At 55.4% G+C, this 19,776-nt stretch overlaps 1 long non-coding RNA gene across 2 annotated transcripts in view; it reads left to right on the forward strand.

The window, feature by feature from the left end:
• Positions 1-19,776, forward strand: part of LOC147583940 (uncharacterized) — a 32,371-nt gene that overhangs the window by 1,312 nt on the left and 11,283 nt on the right. The gene's annotated exons all lie outside the window — the stretch shown is intronic.

Raw genomic sequence — 19,776 nt, forward strand, 5'->3', positions numbered from 1 at the left:
TGTGCCCCCAAGACGGGCGAATGTGCCCCCAAATCTGGTCAGATGAACCCCAAGATGGGCGGATGTGCCCCAAGACCTGGTCAGATGTGCCCCAAGACGGGCGATGTGGCTCCAGGACCAGGTCGAATGTGCCCCCAGGACCTGGTCGGATGTGCCCCCAAGACGGACGGATGTGGCCCCAAGACCAGGTCGGATGTGCCCCCAGGACCTGGTCAGATGTGCCCCCAAGACGGACGGATGTGCCCCAAGACCTGGGCGGATGTGCACCAAGACCTGGTCGGATGTGCCCCCAAATCTGGTCAGATGTGCCCCAAGATGGGCGGCTGTGCCCCAAGACCTGGTCAGGTGTGCCCCCAAGACGGACGGATGTGGCCCCAAGACCAGGTCGGATGTGCCCCCAGGACCTGGTCGGATGTGCCCCCAAGACGGACGGATGTGGCCCCAAGACCTGGGCGGATGTGCCCCAAGACCTGGTCAGATGTGCCCCAAGACAGGCGATGTGGCCCCAGGACCAGGTCAGATGTGCCCCCAGGACCTGGTCGGATGTGCCCCAAGACCTGGTCAGATGTGGCCCCAAGACGGGCGAATGTGCCCCCAAATCTGGTCAGATGAGCCCCAAGATGGGCAGATGTGCCCCAAGACGGGCGATGTGGCCCCAGGACCAGGTCGAATGTGCCCCCAGGACCTGGTCAGGTGTGCCCCCAAGACGGACGGATGTGGCCCCAAGACCATGTCGGATGTGCCCCCAGGACCTGGTCAGATGTGCCCCAAGACCTGGTCGGATGTGCCCCCAAGACGGGCGGATGTGGCCCCAAGACCTGGTCAGATGTGCCCCAAGACGGGCGATGTGGCCCCAGGACCAGGTCGAATGTGCCCCCAGGACCTGGTCAGATGTGCCCCAGGACGGGCGTGCTGCCGGCATACCGCAGCAGGTTTACGCCAGGGAAGACCTTGCGAGGCCCCTCAGTTTCCAGCAGCAGAAGCGTGGTTAGCCTTGTGTTCTGAACGCACGGAAGAAGAGAGGTGTTCTAGACGTGGTTCCAGTAGGAGAAAGTTTTTAATTAAAGCCTTAAGTGATTCCAAGAAGGATATACCTTGTTAAAGAACATTCTCGGGGCGCCTGGGTGGCGCAGTCGGTTGAGCGTCCGACTTCAGCCAGGTCACGATCTCGCGGTCCGGGAGTTCGAGCCCCGCGTCAGGCTCTGGGCTGATGGCTCGGAGCCTGGAGCCTGTTTCCGATTCTGTGTCTCCCTCTCTCTCTGCCCCTCCCCCGTTCATGCTCTGTCTCTCTCTGTCCCAAAAATAAATAAACGTTGAAAAAAAAAAAAAAAAAAAAAGAACGTTCTCTCGGCAAATCTGCTGCTTTAGAAGCAGACCCTTTTATGCAGCTGTGAGTCTCAGGGATTTGGGTTATATGTTTATTTTTTTTAATTTTAATTTTTATATTAGAGCGTGTGGGGGAGTTGGGTGGAGGGAGAGAGCGACACAGTCCCAAGCAGGCTCAATCCCTGAGGTCACAGCCTGAGCCAAAATCAAGAGTCCGACACTCAACTGAACCCCCCCGCCCCCCCGCCACGGCCCTATGTTTTTGTTTTAAACAAGTACATGAGTGACTGCTTGGTGACAGGGACTGGGCATACGATGGTGAGGAAAATAACACTCAGGAAGCTCACAGGGTGACGGAGAGACATGTAATAAAGTAGTAACAACAGGGCGCCTGGGGGGCTCAGTCGGTTAAGCATCCGAGTTCAGCTTCGGTCATGATCTCATGGTTCGTGGGTTCGAGCCCCGCGTTGGGCTCTGTGCCGACAGCTTGGAGCCTGGAGCCTGCTTCGGATTCTGTGTCTCCCGCTCTCTCTGCCCCTCTCCCGCTCACACTGTGTCTCTGTCAAAAATAAGCGTTAAAAAAAAAGTAGTGACCACAAACATCAAAGCAGTTTTTAATTAAGTGTATTTAACGCAGGAACCCTAAAATGTCAGTATAATAATTAGCCCATTATTTTGGTTTTCGCCGTACCGCAAAGCAGCACAAAGCCTCGTACCCAGGACAACCGATTTCGGATCTTCACAGGTCTGCAGCCTGGCCCGGGTTCAGCTGCGTGCTTCCTCCGCGGCTCTCCCCAGTGGTCCCCTGTGGGCTTGCATTCAGCTGGCATGTCAGCTGGAGCCTGCCCGTGTGCTCTCGGGGCTTTTCCCCCTCCGTGCGGTCTCTCCACGCGCTCACTCAGAGGGGTGACTGGCTGCTTACGTGGCCGCTCAGGGTTCCCAGGAGTACAACCCATTTTGCAGACAAGGAAGCCCAAAGAGAAGAAGGTTGAGTCATTTGTCCAAGGCGGAGCTAAGATGTGAAACAAGTCTAGCTCCAAAGGCCAGACTGTACTCTTGTACCGTAACGCGCATACAGACCCTGACAGACCTAATACAGGAGTGGTTCAGGGAGCCATGAGAGTAACAGGGACAACGGTGTTTGGCGCCAGGATTCAGTGGGTGGGAAGGGATCAAGGAAATGGCATTGAGCCTGAAAACCTGGTTTCTACGTGGTCTGGGGACTGAGAGCTTTCAGGGTTTAGGGGGTTGAGCGAAGGCCCTGTGGTGGTGGAAAGCCCTGCTTGTCAGAGAAACTAAATGGTGCCTGGTAAGGCCAAGAACAAGGGTTAGGGAAAGCGGAGGGAGTCCCTCAAGGCTTGGATGTGCCCTGTGAGGGTTTTTGGTTTGGTTTTTTAAATTTATTTATTTTGAGAGAGAGAGAGAGGGCGGGAGGGAGAGAGAAAGGAAAGAGCATGCTCATTTGCTTTTGTGCACGGGGGAAGGGCAGGGAGAGAGGCATAAAGAATTCCGGGCCGGTTCTTCTGACAGTGCTGAGCCCAACACCAGACTCCGTCTCAGGAACCATAAGATCATGACCTGAGCCGAAATCAAGAATAGGACGCTTAACTCACTGAGCCACCCAGGGACCCCTGTTTTTGTTTTTAAGGTTTTATTTTACTTTGTTTTTTTATTCTTTATTCATTCTTGAGAGAAAGAGAGTGCAAGTTGGGGGGGGGGAGGCAGAGGGAGGGGGAGACAGAGAACCCAAAGCAGGCTCCAGGCTCTGAGCTCTCAGCACAGAGCCCAATGCAGGGCTCAAGTCACAAACCGTGAGATCATGACCTGAGCCGAAGTCGGATGCTTAACCAACTGAGCCACCCAGGTACCCCTAAGATGTTATTTTTAAGTAATTTCTGTATTCAACGTGGACCTTGAACTCACAACCCTGAGATGAAGAATCCACTCTACTGGGGCACCTGGGTGGCTCAGTCAGTTAAGCACCAGACTTCGGCTCAGGTCATGACCTCATGGTTCTTGGGTTCGAGCCCTGCATCGGCTGTGTGCTGACAGCTTGGAGCCTGCAGCCTGCTTCAGATTCTGTGTCTCCCTCTCTCTCTGCCCCTTCTTGGCTCGCTCGCTCTCTCCCTCAAAAATAAATATACATTAAAAAAAAAAAAAGTCTGAGCCAGCCAAGTGTTTTCTGTTTTTGTTTTCTCATTTATTATTTTAAAATAATTATACATCCACGGAAATTTGCAGAATTAGTCCAGAGAGGTCCCTGGTACCTTTCTCTCTGCTTCCCCCAATGGTTATATTTTGTGTATCTATAACGTAGTATCAAAACCAGAACAGTGATGTCACATAGCGGTGTGTTGAAGTCTGAGCCGGATGATGCATAGACTTAAATACTCACCACCCCAGTCAACATACAAGGCAGCTACCCTCCAGTTACCCCTGACAGACACCCCCCCCCCGCCACCCACTGCCACCCCTCACCCCTGGGTACCACAAATCTGCGGCCCATCTCTGTAATCCCCTGAGAATGCTCTGCAGATGCAACCATACAGCACCAACTTTTGGAGATCTGGTGATCCCACTCAGCACAATACTCCAGAGATGCCTTCAAATTCTCACACGGATCAGGAGTTCTTTCCTTTTTGCCTGAGTCGTGTTCCATGCTGTGCATGTAGCGGATGATCTCCCTATTTTAAAGCCCCTAATCTCAATCCCCTATATGCATGGTTTCCAAAGATGAAAGTGTGACCATCTTTGGGGCCCGTCTGTCCCATGCAGGGGACCAAGGAGGCGCGGAGGGCATGACCGAAACACTGGACGTACCACGCCTGCCCTACGCTCCACGGGCCCAAACGTACCCACGCAGCTACATGCTGCTGCAGGCAGGCTGGGAAAGTTGTCTTTACTCTAGGAGTCACTTGCACAGTCATAAGTGAGGCTCCCCTACTTGGAGGAGAAGGGACATCGGGGGACAACTAGCAAATCTTGCCAGCAGAACCTGTCCACGCCTTACCCCATGGGTGGTTGAGAGGGCCCTGGCCTGTGAGTGTTTTACGTGGTGCCTGGCACCCCACACCTAGGGTCCTGGCAAGCACAGAAGGGTTCATTTCAAGGAGGCAGGTGCTGTGGGGTGGACAGGAGACCTAAGTATTTGGGTCATGCTCCTGGGGCACGTCGCCTGTGTCTCCGTTTACCCATTGTGAGTAGGGGAGACCGCATTATCTCCCCTAATATCCACTGCCTTTCCCTGTGGTCACGGTGGTAGGGAAGGGGGGCTTTGTCTGTTCCCCACCCAGCCTGGGGGAGAAGCAGGGACCTTCCTTCCAGTGTCTGTGGTGCATGGAGCCTCGGCTGGGGTCCAGAAGAAATGATGATCGGGTGACAGAGTAAGTAGGTGATTCAGTGGGCAGATGCCTCCCTGCGGGGCTGCCCCGTGGACCGGGCCAGGAAGCCCTCCGTAGACCAGAGCAGAGTCTCTGTTCCTCAGGACGCTTACCCCCATAGCATGGAAAATCGGGGGAAGGCGGGTGCTGTGATTCTGGGGCACTGAGAATAAACCCCGAAGACAAGGGCACCCGCACGTCCTACGTCTCGGCCCCATCTCTCACCTGCGCTGTGTGTTTGATGGTGTGGCAGGCAGAACGCTAAGATGGTCCCCAGTGGCTCACGACCTCGTGGAATCCCCTGTCCTTGAGTGCGAGTAGAACCTGCGATGTGACGGCTGTCGTGTCTATGACAGTGCGACATATGGCGAAGGTGAAAGGGTTTTCCGGATGGAATGAAGATTCCTGCTCAGGTGACCTTCCGTTCATCCGAAAGGAAATTATTCTGGGTGGGCCTGAGCTAATCAGGGGAGCCCTTTAGAAGAGGGACTGGGGTCCTCGTGAGGTCACAGACTCTCCTCTGGCCTTGGGGAAGCAGGCCGTCACCAGGGATGCGGCTGCCAGCAAGGGAATTCTGTCATCAGCCTCGTGAGCCTGGAAGGGGACCCCGCCTCGGAGGCCGCACAGGCCCAGCCCGCGCCAGGTTCGCCACCGTGGCCGTCGGAGCAGGAGGCCGGGCCACGTGTTCCCTCACTCTGGACCCACAGAGACGTTCGGAAAAGCGTTGCTTTCAGCCTCTCAGTTCGCGGTAACTTGCCACGTGGTGGCAGGAGACAAGTGCGTGCGTGGCGTTCCTCTGTCCGCTGTGGCTCCCGCGTTCCCTGACTCGCCTTCCTCCCGGTCCCCCCGCCACCTTGCCCCCCAGAGGCCCGGCTCAAGTTCCAGCTCCTTCCTGAGACCCTCCCTGGGGACCCACGGCTGGTCCGCACCTAAAGCGCGGCGGCCCCTGCCGCGGTCTCCGTGTGTCCTGTGCCCGGGGCACGTGGCGACCGGCGCTTCCTGCCCCACTTAGCGCGGAGACGGCCGCGGCACGTATGCCGGCGGATGAAAGGCGAGCAAGGCGTGGCGACCACGCGTGTGTCCCCTCGCCCCTTTCCGTCCGCCCCAGGAGCCCGCTCTCCTCCCGAGGCTGGCTGCCCCCTCGGCCGGGCCCGAGAGCGAGGAGGACGGCGGTGCAGCCGAGCCCCGCCGACTGTAGTGGGGGACTGGCGAGGGAGCCCCTTTGGCTGCCGGAGCAGAGCGTTGTAACCCAGTGTCTTGAAACCAGAGACGCTTACGGTCTCGTGCTTCCGGAGAAGTCTGAGATCTCGGTGTCAGCAGGATGGGTTCCTTCTGGGGCTCTGAGGCAGCATCTGTCCCACATCTGCCTCCCGGCTTCTGGGGGCTCCGGCGGTCCTTGGTTTGTGGACGCGTCCCTCCTCTCTCTGCCTGTGTCTTCGCACGGGCTCCTTCCCTGCTGTGTGTCCCTGCTCCTTATAAGGGCACCGGTCGTTGGAGGTAGGGCCCACCCCGATCCATTACAATCTCATCTTCACCGTTGGCAAAGACCAAACTTCCGTCACATTCTGAGGTTCCTGGTGGATGTGAAAATGGGGGGAAGACCGTTTAACCCAGTCCTTGTAGTGCATGGGAGCAAATGAACCTTTGTTGTTCACGGACGCTGAGCTGCAGGGGGTTTGTTACGGCGGCCATTACGGGGCATAGCGTCGCTGATTGTCACCGTAACGTTATTTTTTGTCTACATACTTGCCTTCCCCAGACACTGACCTCCCGCCAATGGGCGATGGCGTGTCATTCACGACTGTATCGTACGGGATGGGGAAAAATTAGTTTTACCAGTGGGCACCAGAACATACTTTAGACACACGAGTGGGCTTGTTTAGGGAAATACCTTAATTGGTCCTGGGGAGCGGTCGGGAGGCCCTTAGGATGTGAGGCGAATGGGCTCACGGAGAAGCCACTGAGGTCCTCAGCGTGACGGAATGGCCGCTGTTCTGGAGGAGAGAGCGAGGGGCCGTGAGGGCAGGGGCCCCACCAGAGGTCTCGGGACACGGACATGGCTGGGAAACAAAGGCAGAGCAGATGGACGCCATGGCAACTGCCAACATCCCTTTCGGGGGCCCCTGTGCCTTATACCAGCAGTTGGCCAGACCCTCCCTGAACTGGTCCTGCTCCGCTCAAGCAGAGGGCAAGCCTGCCAGCCAGCCGCCGTCGGCGTGCGGCCAAGTCCGTCGGAGAGGTGAATGTTGACGCGTGCAAGGAGCCGGAGGAGACCCAAGCTACGGTTTAGACCAACAAAACCCTAACGTGCCATCACGCTCCTCGGAGAACCAAGGCCCATAGACTTGACCCGGCCGCACGTTGCGCTGACGCAGGCCGGTCGGTGGGTGCAGGGCAGTCCTGGAGGAGGGGGTGGATGGGACTCTGTCACGTTCCTGAGCTTTGCTTACCTTGGGCCTGCGTTACTTCTGTTTTTTTTGAAAAAGGTGACCAAAAAAGTAAAAAAATATATATATATTAACGTTTACTTATTTGGAGGGAGGGAGAGAGAGAGAGAGAGTGAACCAGCCAGGGAGGGGCAGGGGGGCGGGGAGAATCCCAAACAGGTTCCATGCTGTCAGCACAGAGCCCAACTCAGGGCTCTACTCCATGAACCTGAGATCATGACCTGAGCCAAAATCAAGAGTCAGATGCTTGACCAACTGAGCCACCCAGGCGCCCCAAAAACTAAAATGCCAGTAAAACCTTGGTTTGCGGTCATGATTCGTTCCAGGGGCATGCTTATCGTCAAAAGCACTTGCATATCAAAGCAAGTTTCAAGAACTATTGGCTCCGTTGTGATCATGTGATGTTCAAGGTCACGTATTACTCGTATTGCAAGACATCGCTCGTTTATGAAGTTAAAGTTTGTTAGAAACGTTCCCTTGTCATGCGGAACGCTTGCAGAACAAGTTACTCGCAATCCAAGGTTCTGCTGTATTTGAAGATCATCTGCATCGTGCTAGCCCTTCCCTGCTCGGGACCGGCTCCCGCTGGCCCCGGTGGGGCGTGTAGCCCTGCTAACTAACCGTGTGTGCCACACCTCGTTGACCTCCCTTCCCAGCACGCTGCCCCACCGTCAGCTCCTGGGGGCCCAGGCTCCCGACTTGGCCTTCAGGGCTTATCGGTGGCTTTGCTGACGGGCAGGAAGAAGGTGTACCCCCTCTTCAGCGCTGCCATTGGGGCCTCCTTGGGTATCGTGCGGGGTTGAGCAGCGTCCCTAGCCCCCACCCGCTCGATGTCGGGACCACCCCAGTCGCGTCAACCACAGATGTCCTCAGACATTGCCCGGTGTTCCCTGGAGGCAGGATCACTCTGGATGAGGCCTGTGGCCGTAGACTAATTGCATTCCTGCCATCATTCCTAGAGGTAGCCTCAAATTGTCCAGCTTGCTCCCTCGGTGTCCTCAGGACAAGCCTGGCCCCTGCACCCAGTGCGGGCTCACTGCCTGGCGCGTGAAAAAACCAACGAAAAGACAGCCCTTCAGACAGCCTTCTTCTCGAGAACTTCCGCCTGTTCACCAGGACTTCTCTTTGGGCGCAGGCCACCGCGGGAGGAGAGGAGAGCCCCATCTTTCTCTCTCCGCCGTCTCCTGGCATTCGGAAGCTGATTTCGGTGAACAGAGCTTAGTTGATCTTTCCCCCCAAACATGGCTTTCTGAGAACCAAAACCTGTCCGCCTCAGGACCCTGCTGTTTACGTGCATTACGTGCATTTAGCACGTATGAGGTTAGTTCTCACAGGGGTCGTGACATGGTGTCATCCACAGGGACTGTCCTTTGGGATGTGCACGGGATTAGCCCATGGAGAGGAAATACTAACGGGACAGCTTGAGGCCCTCGGCCTGGGTTTCTGCACAGGATGTAGATCATAGCCGTATTACTTTTCTAGGACCGTGGTGACAAAACACCTCAAGCAGCGATTGAGCATCTCCCAGTCAGGGAAGCCAAAAACCCAAACGGAAGGTGGGGCAGGGCCATGCTCCTCCTGGAGGCCCCTAGGGAGGAACCTTCCTGCCTCTTCCAGCCGCTCAGTGGCTCCGGTGTCCCCTGGTGTCTCTTGGCTTATAGGTGCTGTCTTTTCTCTGTGTCCGTGTCCACGTTCCCTTCATCTGACAAGCACACCGCTCAGTGCATTTAGGTCTCTCACCCACTGTGACCTCATCTTAACTAATTTCATCTTGGGGTGCCTGCGTGGCTCAGTCGGTTGAGCTCTTGGTTTCGGCCCCGACTCTTGGTTTCTGCTCGGGTCATGGCCTTGTGGTTCATGGGTTTGAGCCCCGAATCAGACTCTGCGCTGACACTGTGGGGCCTGCTTGGGATTCTCTCTCTGCCTCTCTCTCTCTCTCTCTCTCTCAAAACAAATAAATAAGGGGCGCCTGGGTGGCTCAGTCGTTTGAGCGTCCGACTTCGGCTCAGGTCATGATCTCGCGGTCCGTGAGTTCGAGCCCCGCGTCGGGCTCTGTGCTGACAGCTCGGGGACTGGAGCCTGCTTCGGATTCTGTGTCTCCCTCTCTCTCGGCCCCTCCCCCGCTCATGCTCTGTCTCTCTCTCTCTGTCGAAAATAAACACTAAATTTTTTTTTCAAAATAAATAAACATTAAAAATTTTTTAAAAGAAAACTAATTACATCTGCAAAGACCTTCTTTCCAAATAAGGCCGCATTCATGGGTTCCTGAGGGTTAGGACTTCAACGTGACTTTTGGGAGACACGTTCAACCCATAAAAACATCACAGTTACCAACTTCCTCACCATACCTCTTTTGCTCAGCGTTGTTACCAACAGCCTTATACATTGGGTTTGCCAGGTAAAATAGGGGATTAAATCGCTAGGTACACGTTACATGCAAATTCTACATAGTACACGTGAGATGCGGTATTGACATACAGCTACTGATTTAGTCTGAGTCCTCTTTATCGCATCCTAAAAAAATACTTGTTACGTATGTAAGTTTCATAGGTAACTGGGTGTTCTGTATTTTTATTTGGTAAATCTGGCAACCCTATTTATTACTTGGACTCGTGTAGACTTTTCTCCAAAGGGGCAAATGGAGCTTCTAGGAACATTACGTGGATTTGACTATTTCCGCGAGAACATTTGGTGGCGTCATTTGTTTTGGCTCATTTAACAGGGAGCTCTCAACAGTGTGCGCGTGTGTCACACAAGCCTCCAGAAACTGAGGAAAATTGGTCAGATAGATACGGATATATACGTGTGTGTATATATATGTATATGTATATATTTTTTTATTTTAGAGGGAGAGAGTGTGTGCACAGGAGTGGGGGAGAGGGGCAGAGGTGGAGAGAGAGAGAGAGAGACAGAGAGAGAGAGAGAATCTCAAGCAGGCTTCATGCTCAGTGCCAAGCATGACACAGGGCTTGATCCCACGATCCTGGGATCATGAGTGACCTCAGCCGAAATCAGGAGTCAGGCGTTCGACCAACTGAGCCACCCAGGCGCCCCTGAGATACATGTGTATATATGTTTTATTTTATTTATTTATTTTCTTTATTTTGCCGGGGGAGGGATTTATTCTGCACACACGTAAGGAATAGTAAAGATACACATTTGTAAACACTAAAACATTCTTTTTTTTTTTTTAATTTTTTTTTTCAACGTTTTTATTTATTTTTGGGACAGAGAGAGACAGAGCATGAATGGGGGAGGGGCGGAGAGAGAGGGAGACACAGAATCGGAAACAGGCTCCAGGCTCCGAGCCATCAGCCCAGAGCCCGACGCGGGGCTCGAACTCACGGACCGCGAGATCGTGACCTGGCTGAAGTCGGACGCTTAACCGACTGCGCCACCCAGGCGCCCCAACACTAAAACATTCTTTATGAATGTTACTATATTCCTACACTGAATTTGCACCAAGAAATTTAATTTATCTCAATTTCTCACTTATTCCAGGTCCTCCCTTTCATCAAGTCTCTTTTTTTTTTTAATTTACATCCAAATTAGTTAGCATATAGTGCAACAATTATTTCAAGAGTAGATTCCTTGGTGCCCCTCCCCCATTTAGCCCATCCCCCCTCCCACAACCCCTCCAGGAACCCTCAATTTGTTCTCCATATTTATGAGTCTCTTCTGTTTTGTCCCCCTCCCTGTTTTTATATTATTTTTGTTTCCCTTCCCTTATGTTTATCTGTTTTTCTCTTAAAGTCCTCATATGAGTGAATTCGTGATTCTTGTCTTTCTCTGACTGACAAATTTCACTTAGCATAATACCCTCCAGTTCCATCCACGTAGTTGCAAATGGCAAGATTTCATTCTTTTTGATTGCCGAGTAATACTCCATTGTGTGTGTGTGTGTGTGTGTGTGTGTGTGTGTGTGTGTGTGTGTGTCTCTTCTTGATCTATTCATCCATCGATGGACATTTGGGCTCTTTCCATACTTTGGCTCTTGTCGATAGTGCTGCTATAAACATGGGGGTGCATGTGTCCTTTTGAAACAGCACACCTTTATCTCTTGGATAAATGCCTAGTAGTGCAATTGCTGGGTCGTAGGGTAGTTCTATTTTTAATTTTTTGAGGAACCTCCATACTGTTTTCCAGAGTGGCTGCACCAGCTTGCATTCCCATATGTGTATACTTTAATGTTCATTTTTGAGAGAGAGAGAGCATGAGTGGGCAAGGGGCAGAGAGAGAGAGAGGGAGACACAGAATCTGAAGCAGGCTCCAGGCTCTGAGCTCTGAGCCAGGTGCCCCAGCTGCCCGTTTTTTTTTTAATCAAACACTTAAAACTAACTTTATTGCAGTTTGAACAAATGTTAAGTGGGTTTATGCTGATAAAATTCACATATAATACAACTTACCCACTTAAAGCGTTCAATTCAGTGGTATTATTCGCTATGTTGTGTAACCACTACCTCTGTCTAGTTCTAGAACATTCCATCACCCCCAAAAGAGTCCCTGTCTCCATTAGCATCCATCACCACCCCTTCCCCAGCCCCCAGCACCCACAGGCCCCCTTCCTGTCTGTGGATGAGTCTGTTCCGGGCATTTCGCTCACGTGGAATCACACACCCTGTGGCCTCTCGCGTCTGGTCCCCTCCCTGAGTGTGTCCAGGGGCCATCTACAGGACGTGTATTAGCGCTCCATTGCTTTCCGTGGCTGAGCAGCGATCTCGGGGGTGGTGTGGTCAACTAACTCGGCCGCCGGAAGATGCCCGCGTCCTAATTCCTGGAGCCTGTGAAATGTGTAGCAGAAGAGGAATAGTTGAGATGCGATTAAGGATTTGGATGGGACCTGTGCTTTTGACCCAGTGAGAATGACAGGGGACTTCTGACCTCTAGAACTGAGAGAATGGATTTATGTTTTCACCGCCCAGCGTGCGTGTGGTTAACTTGTTTCGGCGGCTGTTAGGAGGTTGCAAAGGTGGGCCCTAACCCGACGTGGCTGGCGCCCTTATAAGAGGAGGACGTTGGGACGCAGGGGAGGCCACGTGAGGACGCGGGCAGAAGATGGCTGTCTACACGCCAAGGGGAGAGGCCTCGGGAGAGACCGCCGAGGCCGCTTTGAGGCAAACAGGCTTGAGCAACGGGACGTACAAAGGGCCGCCGGACCACCCGGCTGAATCCTGACAGGCCCTTCGGGGGGCTCACCCCGAAAATCCATAGGTCCTCACCGACCAGTGGGCTACCTACGGCCAGGCAGCTACCACAAAGGGGAGAGATGGATGCGGGGCCACCCCTCCTTTCCTTCCCGCTTTAAAATCGCCCGCACCCGCCGCCTCTCCTCTGCTGCCCTGCCCTCTCCCAGTTCGCTTCCGTTCTGTCTCCTCCGTTCTGCCCCAGGGGACCCTTTCACCGCCCGCGCCCCCCAGCTAGCACATTTGGGGGCCCCCGTCCAATCAAGAGACACCCTTGACGACACAGAAACCCTTGACACCCTAGACAACGCAGAAACCGGCCCCGCCAACACCTCGGTCTCAGACTCCTGGTCTCCAGAGCTGGGAGAGAATGAACACCTAAGTCCCCCATCTGTGGTATTTTCTTACGGCTGGCCAGGCAGACCGATAGAGTCGCGGCCTCGGGTGACCGACACCGGCGCGCTTGTGTGCCCCGGCCACCGCAGGGACCCCCGCGCCGGGAGCCGGGCCTGGGATCTACCCTCCGCTGGCCCTGGCTGCTGGCTGAGCTCAGGCGTGGGGGCAAAGGCGCAGCTGCTGTGGAAAATAGTATGGCAGCTCCTCAAAAAGTTAAAAATAGGATGACCGTGTGACCCAGCAGCCCCACTCCGGGCATCTACCCAGAAACGCGGAAAGCGCTGAAATATCGACGAGACATCTGCGCACCCATGTCCACAGCAGCACTATCTACGGGAGACAAGAGTTGAAATCAACCCAGGTGTCCGTCGACAAAGGAAAGGTGAACACGGTGTGTCCGTCCGCACACCGGAATGTGACCCAGCCTCGGGGAGGAAGGACGTCCTGCCACCTGCCACCACGCGGAGGGACCCGGAGGCCACTGTGCGCAGTGACAGGAGCCAGACACAGAAGGACACGTCCTGTGCGACCCCACTCACAGGGGGTCCCCAGAGGAGTCCCGTCCGCAGAGCCAGAGAATAGACGGTGGGAGCCGGGGCCGGGACGGGGGCGGAGAGTCCATGCTTCGTGGGGGCAGGGTCAGTCTGGGGAGATGGAAAGTTCTGGAGACGGGTGGTGGGGGCGGCCGGAGGACACTGAGTGTGCCTGGTGCCGCTGAGCTGTGCGCTCAGACATGGTTAGGATGTGGATGTTGTGTGCATTGTACGACGTTAAGAAACAATTTTAAGTCCGTGCCTCGAGTGCAGCATTTCCCATGCCATCTGGGACGCTTCCTGGCGTGTCCAGCGGTGGGGTCAGAGGGTGACAGACACCCTGTCGGGAACGCGACCCCTCTGCCGCCCCCTTCAGTTGTTCTCCAGTGGCTTCATCCTCCACACCACGGCGACACCTGCGTTCCCAGACCGGGATGGGGGGAGTCTCTTCAACAGAGTCAAGGATTAGGCCCCGTTGAGTTCCCATCCTGTCTGCCTTTGATTTTTTTAAAAAAGCCTTTCATTTCAACTATTAGGCATTTCAGGGCACGCTGCACAGTGTCATCTGCATTTCAAACAAGCGCCTCTGGGGAGATTTGTTTCCTTCCTCCTCTCTGTTTCCTCCTTCTTCCCCCAGACGTGTAATCTACGGCTGCTTTTATTTGTTTTCTTCAAGGTCCTCCATCGTATTGTCTCACATTGTTCCCAGACGGTCACACAGCCACCAGCCCCCACTCCCCACCCCTTCCAGTCCCCCCCGCGCCCATACGAGTGCTCCCCCTGGTACCCGGTACCCAGATTTCTCAGGGTCACCCCACCCTGTTTCATTTCCACCCAAGACACTGAGTGGAAATAAGGAATTTGCCTTTTGTTTTAACTGAAGTAGAGCTGACACCCGACGTGACATTAGTCTCAGGTGCACAGCTTAGTGATTTGCAGGTCACGCTGCGCTCACCACTCTTGCAACATCATTGTCTAGAGTCGGGGGGCTGTGCCTGTCATCCCCCTAAGGGGACTCTGCCTTCCTCAATCCCGAAGAACCTTGGCTCCCACTGATGCCTGGCAGATCGGTGAAGGAACCCCGAAAGCACTGACCGCGCATCGAAGCCGGGTTTGCACCCCCGCCCCTGAAGGCTGCACCGGGCTAGGAACCAAGTCCGGGTGCAGGTTTGTCCCCTGCTTTTGCAACTGTCTGTACCCGATTGCACTGACGGTGCGCCCTTCTCCCCAGGCAGGCGCGCTTTCAGAGCCGGCCGACTCCAAAGGGCCGTGTGTGTTTCCACCCTGATCCTCACCCAGGGGCAGGTTTTTAAAATTGCGGTCAAATACGTTTGACATAAAATTGCCATTTTAACCATTTTTCAGTGCACACCTCAGTGGCCTTGAGCATACTGTCGTGCAGCCACCCCCACCCTCCATCTCCTCAACTTTCCGTGTCCCCAGACTGAGACTCTGTCCCCATGGGACAGTGAAACACACTACCCCCTCCCCAGGGGCAGGATTGAGACTTGGGCTCTATTTCTTACGTGCTGCTGTCCTCTGCACGGGACACTTCCATCACGGATCTGGGCAGGAAATTAAAAACGCAAGCGTCTGTTTTAGTTGACTTGTATTTCATATTTGCCACAGCCTGTGGGTCAGCTTATGAGGCAAACTGTAGTGTGTTTAGGCTTTTTAATTCTTTTAATAAAGACCAGATGAACTCACTTACAGTCTTCCGAAAATGAAGTGAAACACATGGTCAGGAAGCATCGGTCTCCTTAGCATCCAAAATTTCATTCTCTGAATGTGAAACTGATCAATAAAATGTTTTAAAAACCATAACTCCAGGGGCGCCTGGCTGGCTCATTCGGAGGAGCACGTGACTCTTGGTCTCAGGGTCGTGAGTTTGAGCCCCACGTTGGGTGTGGAGATTACTAAAAAAATAAGCTAAAAATAAATAAAAACTCCACAGAATGTTGTGTTTCTGCAAACCCATGTCAAGGCCAGAGTCCCCTACACGGGAGACAGACTCCCTGTGTCCTTGCTAGAAAGAAGGAGGGTGTTAATATTCCACTGGAGAACCAAAGGTTCCGGAAGCATCAGGAAAACGCTGTTTGTTCTGAAATGCAGACTCGATGGGACCCACAGTCCTCCGGGCGAAAGGAGGCCACAGCTGAGAGGGGCTGTGGCTTGCAATGAAGTCCCCCTGTGCTCACAGCACCCCGGAGCCGGTGGGTCCCACAGCTGCCACACCCCATGCTCTTTTTGGGGGCCCGGAAGTGCAAAGCATCAGGGAAGGGCGGCGTTCAGGGAGCCCGTCTGTCAGGACGCAGTCTCGGTACCTGGGGGACAGGCAGCAGGCATGAGGCCTGTGCGGGGCCACGGCAGGACTGTGCCTTCTGGGATCAGGGTCCGTCCCGGCTCCTTAAACGGTGCAGTTGAAGGTTGGAGGTAGTGAGTTGAAAGGAAGCTTCTAAGTGCCGTCCCCTCCTCCCAAAGCAGGTGGTCCCCACGCAGAGACTCACAGGGAAGACAGGCCTGGGCCCTGAGGGACCCCGACACGGTGCTTGACTTGACAGCACAGAGGGAGGGGGTCAAACGTGCACAGCGCAGGGGCTCCAGCTGTGACCTCCGAGCTCACAGGTTGGAGTCCGAGACTTTGGAACAGAACTTTATTTAGGAATAGGGCCACGCAGATGTAATTAGTTCAGGTGACGTCACCCTGGAGCTTGGACGGTCCCCAATCCAACGATAGTGTTTTTATAAAAGGGAAATCTGGGCGCGGACACACACAGGACACTCCGTCAGTGGGGCAGGGTCTTCCCCCTCGGCAGTGCTGCCATCAGGGCATCTGGGCATCGCCGGCTCCCCCCCCCCCCCAAGTGGTCTTGATGACCACAGCCGTCCCAGACGCCACCTGCTGTCCCTGGGGCGGGACTGCCCAGTGAGCACCGCTGCCGTGGGCGGGTCTCCACTAAAGGGTCTCAGCTGATGTCCTGTCTTTTTTCAGCTAAAAAAACCCATACAGTGTATTCTAAAATGGTCCTAGAGAAAAGCCACCAGCTATTAAAAGTATTTACTTCTGAAATTCCAGACAGGGCATACATTTCAAAGTATATATACGAATGACCAGAACGTTTGAGTATTTTTTAAGGACACAGAGATGTTACTTTTTGTTTTCAGGCTCTGGGATCTGAGGTTTTCCTTTGTTTTTTCAGAGTATGATTCCTTTTATTTGAAGTTGAAAACCAGGGCAAAGTAGACATTTCAGTGAGGATTACAGACACAGGCAGTATCCTTCAATTTTTAAAGGTCATAAATATGAGTAAAACGCAAAACTCCAACACTGAATAACTCTAGGAAACCAAAGCGCCTCGGTTACCAGCACGGGGAAGTGTGCGAGAAGCGCGGGGTGCGTCCTGGCCTCGGTCCAGGAGGGCAACTTGCGTGCCCCGAGAAGTTCGCGGAACCACCCACAGAAACGGGGGTGGGCCAGGGGGGTCCTGCCCGAAACGGCCACCCCAGTCTAACCGTGGGAACACGAGCCGAGCCCCGGCAGAGCGGCGTCCTGCAAAACGCCACCGCCCAGGGCGCCGAAACGAGTCTGAGAAACGGTCTCAGCCCAGAGGGGCCGACAGAGATGTGACACCTGATGTCACGTGGGATCCCGGGGTGGAGAGGGCCTGGGACAGAGAAGGACATGACAGGAAACAGGAAGTCTGGGTAGAGTGTGGACTTGAGTCAGGAATGGAGTAGCGACATCGATTCGCTACTTGTGACAAACGTACCGCGCCGAGGCCAGGTGTCAGGAGTACGGGGAACCGGTGGGGGGGACCACAAGAGCTCTCCGTGCCGTCTTCGCGGTTTTACTGTCCGCGGGACAGCTCTCCAAAACTCAGCATTCACCCCAGAGCAGCAAGAGAAGTGGACATGGCCTTGAGAAACGGTTTGAGACACGTGAGGACAGGGACCCGAGGGAGGACCTGGGGGAAACGAACGGGGAGGCCAGGGCCACCCCTGCAGGGGAGGCGGGGATCGACCTCAGAGCAACCCCAAGGGAGGCCCGGGGTCTCGGAGCTGCGCGCGGTTCTCCGCCTGGGGAGCCCGAGGCCAGTGCGTGGCTTTCCCCCCGCACAACCGAAGGGCTGGGCGGCCTTTTCCCTGTCACGAGGTGTCCGCTGGTGGATCGCTGCCTCCCAGGGTTGGTCTCCCAGAACGTTCTTCGGTCAGCTCCTATGGAGAAGGGCCTTCTGCCTGCACTGCAGAGAGCCCTGACCAGACCCGGCGAGAGGTGGGGGCGTGGGGGAGGGGGTGGGGGGCTCTGTGCAGCGGCGTCCTCGGGGCCACACTCCCTGACGCACCGGAGCACCGGTCCCAGCCGCCTCCGTGCGCTGCCACCCCCCCAGCCGTTTAGTGGTTTGCTTGCTGAGAGTCTGAACGTGGATGAGGAGCAGGTCTTACTTCTACAAGTAGTTTATTACGTTTTTCATTTGTTTAAGGTTTATGTATTTTTGAGAGAGAGAGAGAGACAGGATGTGAGTGGGTTAGGGGCAGAGAGAGAGGGAGACACAGGATCCGAAGCGGGCTCCAGGCTCCGAGCTGTCGGCACAGAGCCCGACGCGGGGTTCGAACCCACAAGCTGTGAGCTCATGACCTGAGCTGAAGTTGGACGCTTAACCGACTGAGCCACCCAGGTGCCCCTCCACCCAGGCCCCCTACGAGTAATTTATTATTCATAAAAATAGATACCTGTGTTGGTTACCTGGGGCAGCTGTAACGAAGCACCACTGACCAGGCGGCCCAAATGGCGGTCATTTATTCTGTCCTGGCTCTGGAGCCACAAGTCCAAGATGAAGGCGTCACAGGGCTGTTCCTGCTGACGGAGAATCTGCCTCAGGCTCTCCCAGCATCACTGGGGGGATCACTGCAATCTTGGCGTCCCTTGGCCTGTAGAAGCATCACCCCATCTCAGCCCCATCTTCGCGGGGCTTCTCCCTGCCAGTGAGTCCCAACGTCCCCTTTTTAGAAGGACGCCAGTCATTGCTTTAGGGCCCACCCTACTCCAGCGTGACCTCACCCCAACTAACTATACCTGCAACAACCCTATTCCCAAATAAGGTCCCCTTCTGAGGTCTGAGGGTCAGGACTTCGACATACGGATCTGGGGGGAGGACACAGCACAACCCATAACAAGACCCAGACTCTAAGGACACAAATACACACACACAGTTCATACCAACGCAGGCTGCCGTGTCCCCAAGCGTTCTCTTCCCTTCTCCCGGGGCGCACGGCTGGAGGCCCCGCTTTCCTCGCAGCTCTGTGTGCCCACGTGATTTCTCACGCGTGGGATGTGGGCATCTCAGGATCTCCACGCCGCTTGCTGGATGCCCTGCTCACTCCTTCCCGTTGGCCCATCCTCGCATCCCGGGTCTAGATGACCGGCCCTCGCCTCCCACTGTGCGGTTTGAGGGCGCCTGCCGGGAGCTTGGCCCCCCTTCCGGGTGCCTCTGCCGCTGGCTTTGTGTGCAGCGGTGACAGATTCTCACCCCTCAGAAGCCTGCTTCTGTCTTCAGCCGGCCGGCAGCGAGGCGAGAACAGCCCAGTGACCGGTAGCCCCCGAAGAGCCCGAAACGCACACACGGGACCAAGAGAGGGGAGAGTGCTGAGCCCGGGGGTCCTCCATCACCGGCCCTAACCCTGTGCTCACGGCTTCCTCCTTAAACGGCCGCTCGGCACCTCCGCAGCGGCTGCCTGGTCCCCCCACTCGGGCACACGTGGATGTAGCTTTTCTATCAGCAGGTTTTCCGGAGCCTGGGAGCCTACGTGGCCTGGGTCCAGGAGTGGCTTTGCTGCCGATCTGTTCTCACGATGCCTCATCTGTGGCGTCTGAGACCGAGCCGGGCCCCCACCTCTGAGGCAACCCAGGCCTCTGTGTGGGCCCCTGGAGGAGGCCTAGGGCCGGAGGGGTTCTCTGTATCTGCCCCCGGCCACTCCAAGCCTTCCCCGGACCCTCCTGGCCACCGGCTCATTCAAACCTGTGTATACAGCTTGTCTTGGGCACGTGAGATCTGTGCTGAGAGCCCAGAGGGAAAGAGAATGCTCCCATTTCACTGAGTGGGCTCAGAACACAGTCCCAGAGACGCCCCCATCCTGGTGTCAGGGCCTGGGACGTGCCGCCTCACACGGCAGAAGGACTTTGCAGGTGGGAGCAAGTCAAGGCCCCGAAGTGGGGGTGAGGTGACCCTGGGTGCCCGGGGGCCCGGTGTCCTCACGAGGTCCTCACGAAGAGGGAGGTAGAGAGATGGGCAGACCCCGACCCCGAGCCGCTGGCCACGAGGATGAGGAGGGGCCACCGGCCCAGGACGCGGCGCCTCCGGGAGCCGGGAAAGGGAGGAGACGGGGGCTTCCTGGGGTCCCGAGGGAATCCAGCCCTGCCCACGCCTGGGTGTTGGGACTAATGGCTCCGGGACCGTCAGGGAATCAGTGTCTATGATTTTAAGCCACCGAGTTTATGATGGCTTGTGTAGAA

This window comes from Puma concolor, chromosome A2 (assembly GCF_028749965.1).
Source record: "Puma concolor isolate L17-30 chromosome A2, mPumCon1.1.hap2, whole genome shotgun sequence".
Taxonomy (NCBI): Eukaryota; Metazoa; Chordata; class Mammalia; order Carnivora; family Felidae; genus Puma; species Puma concolor.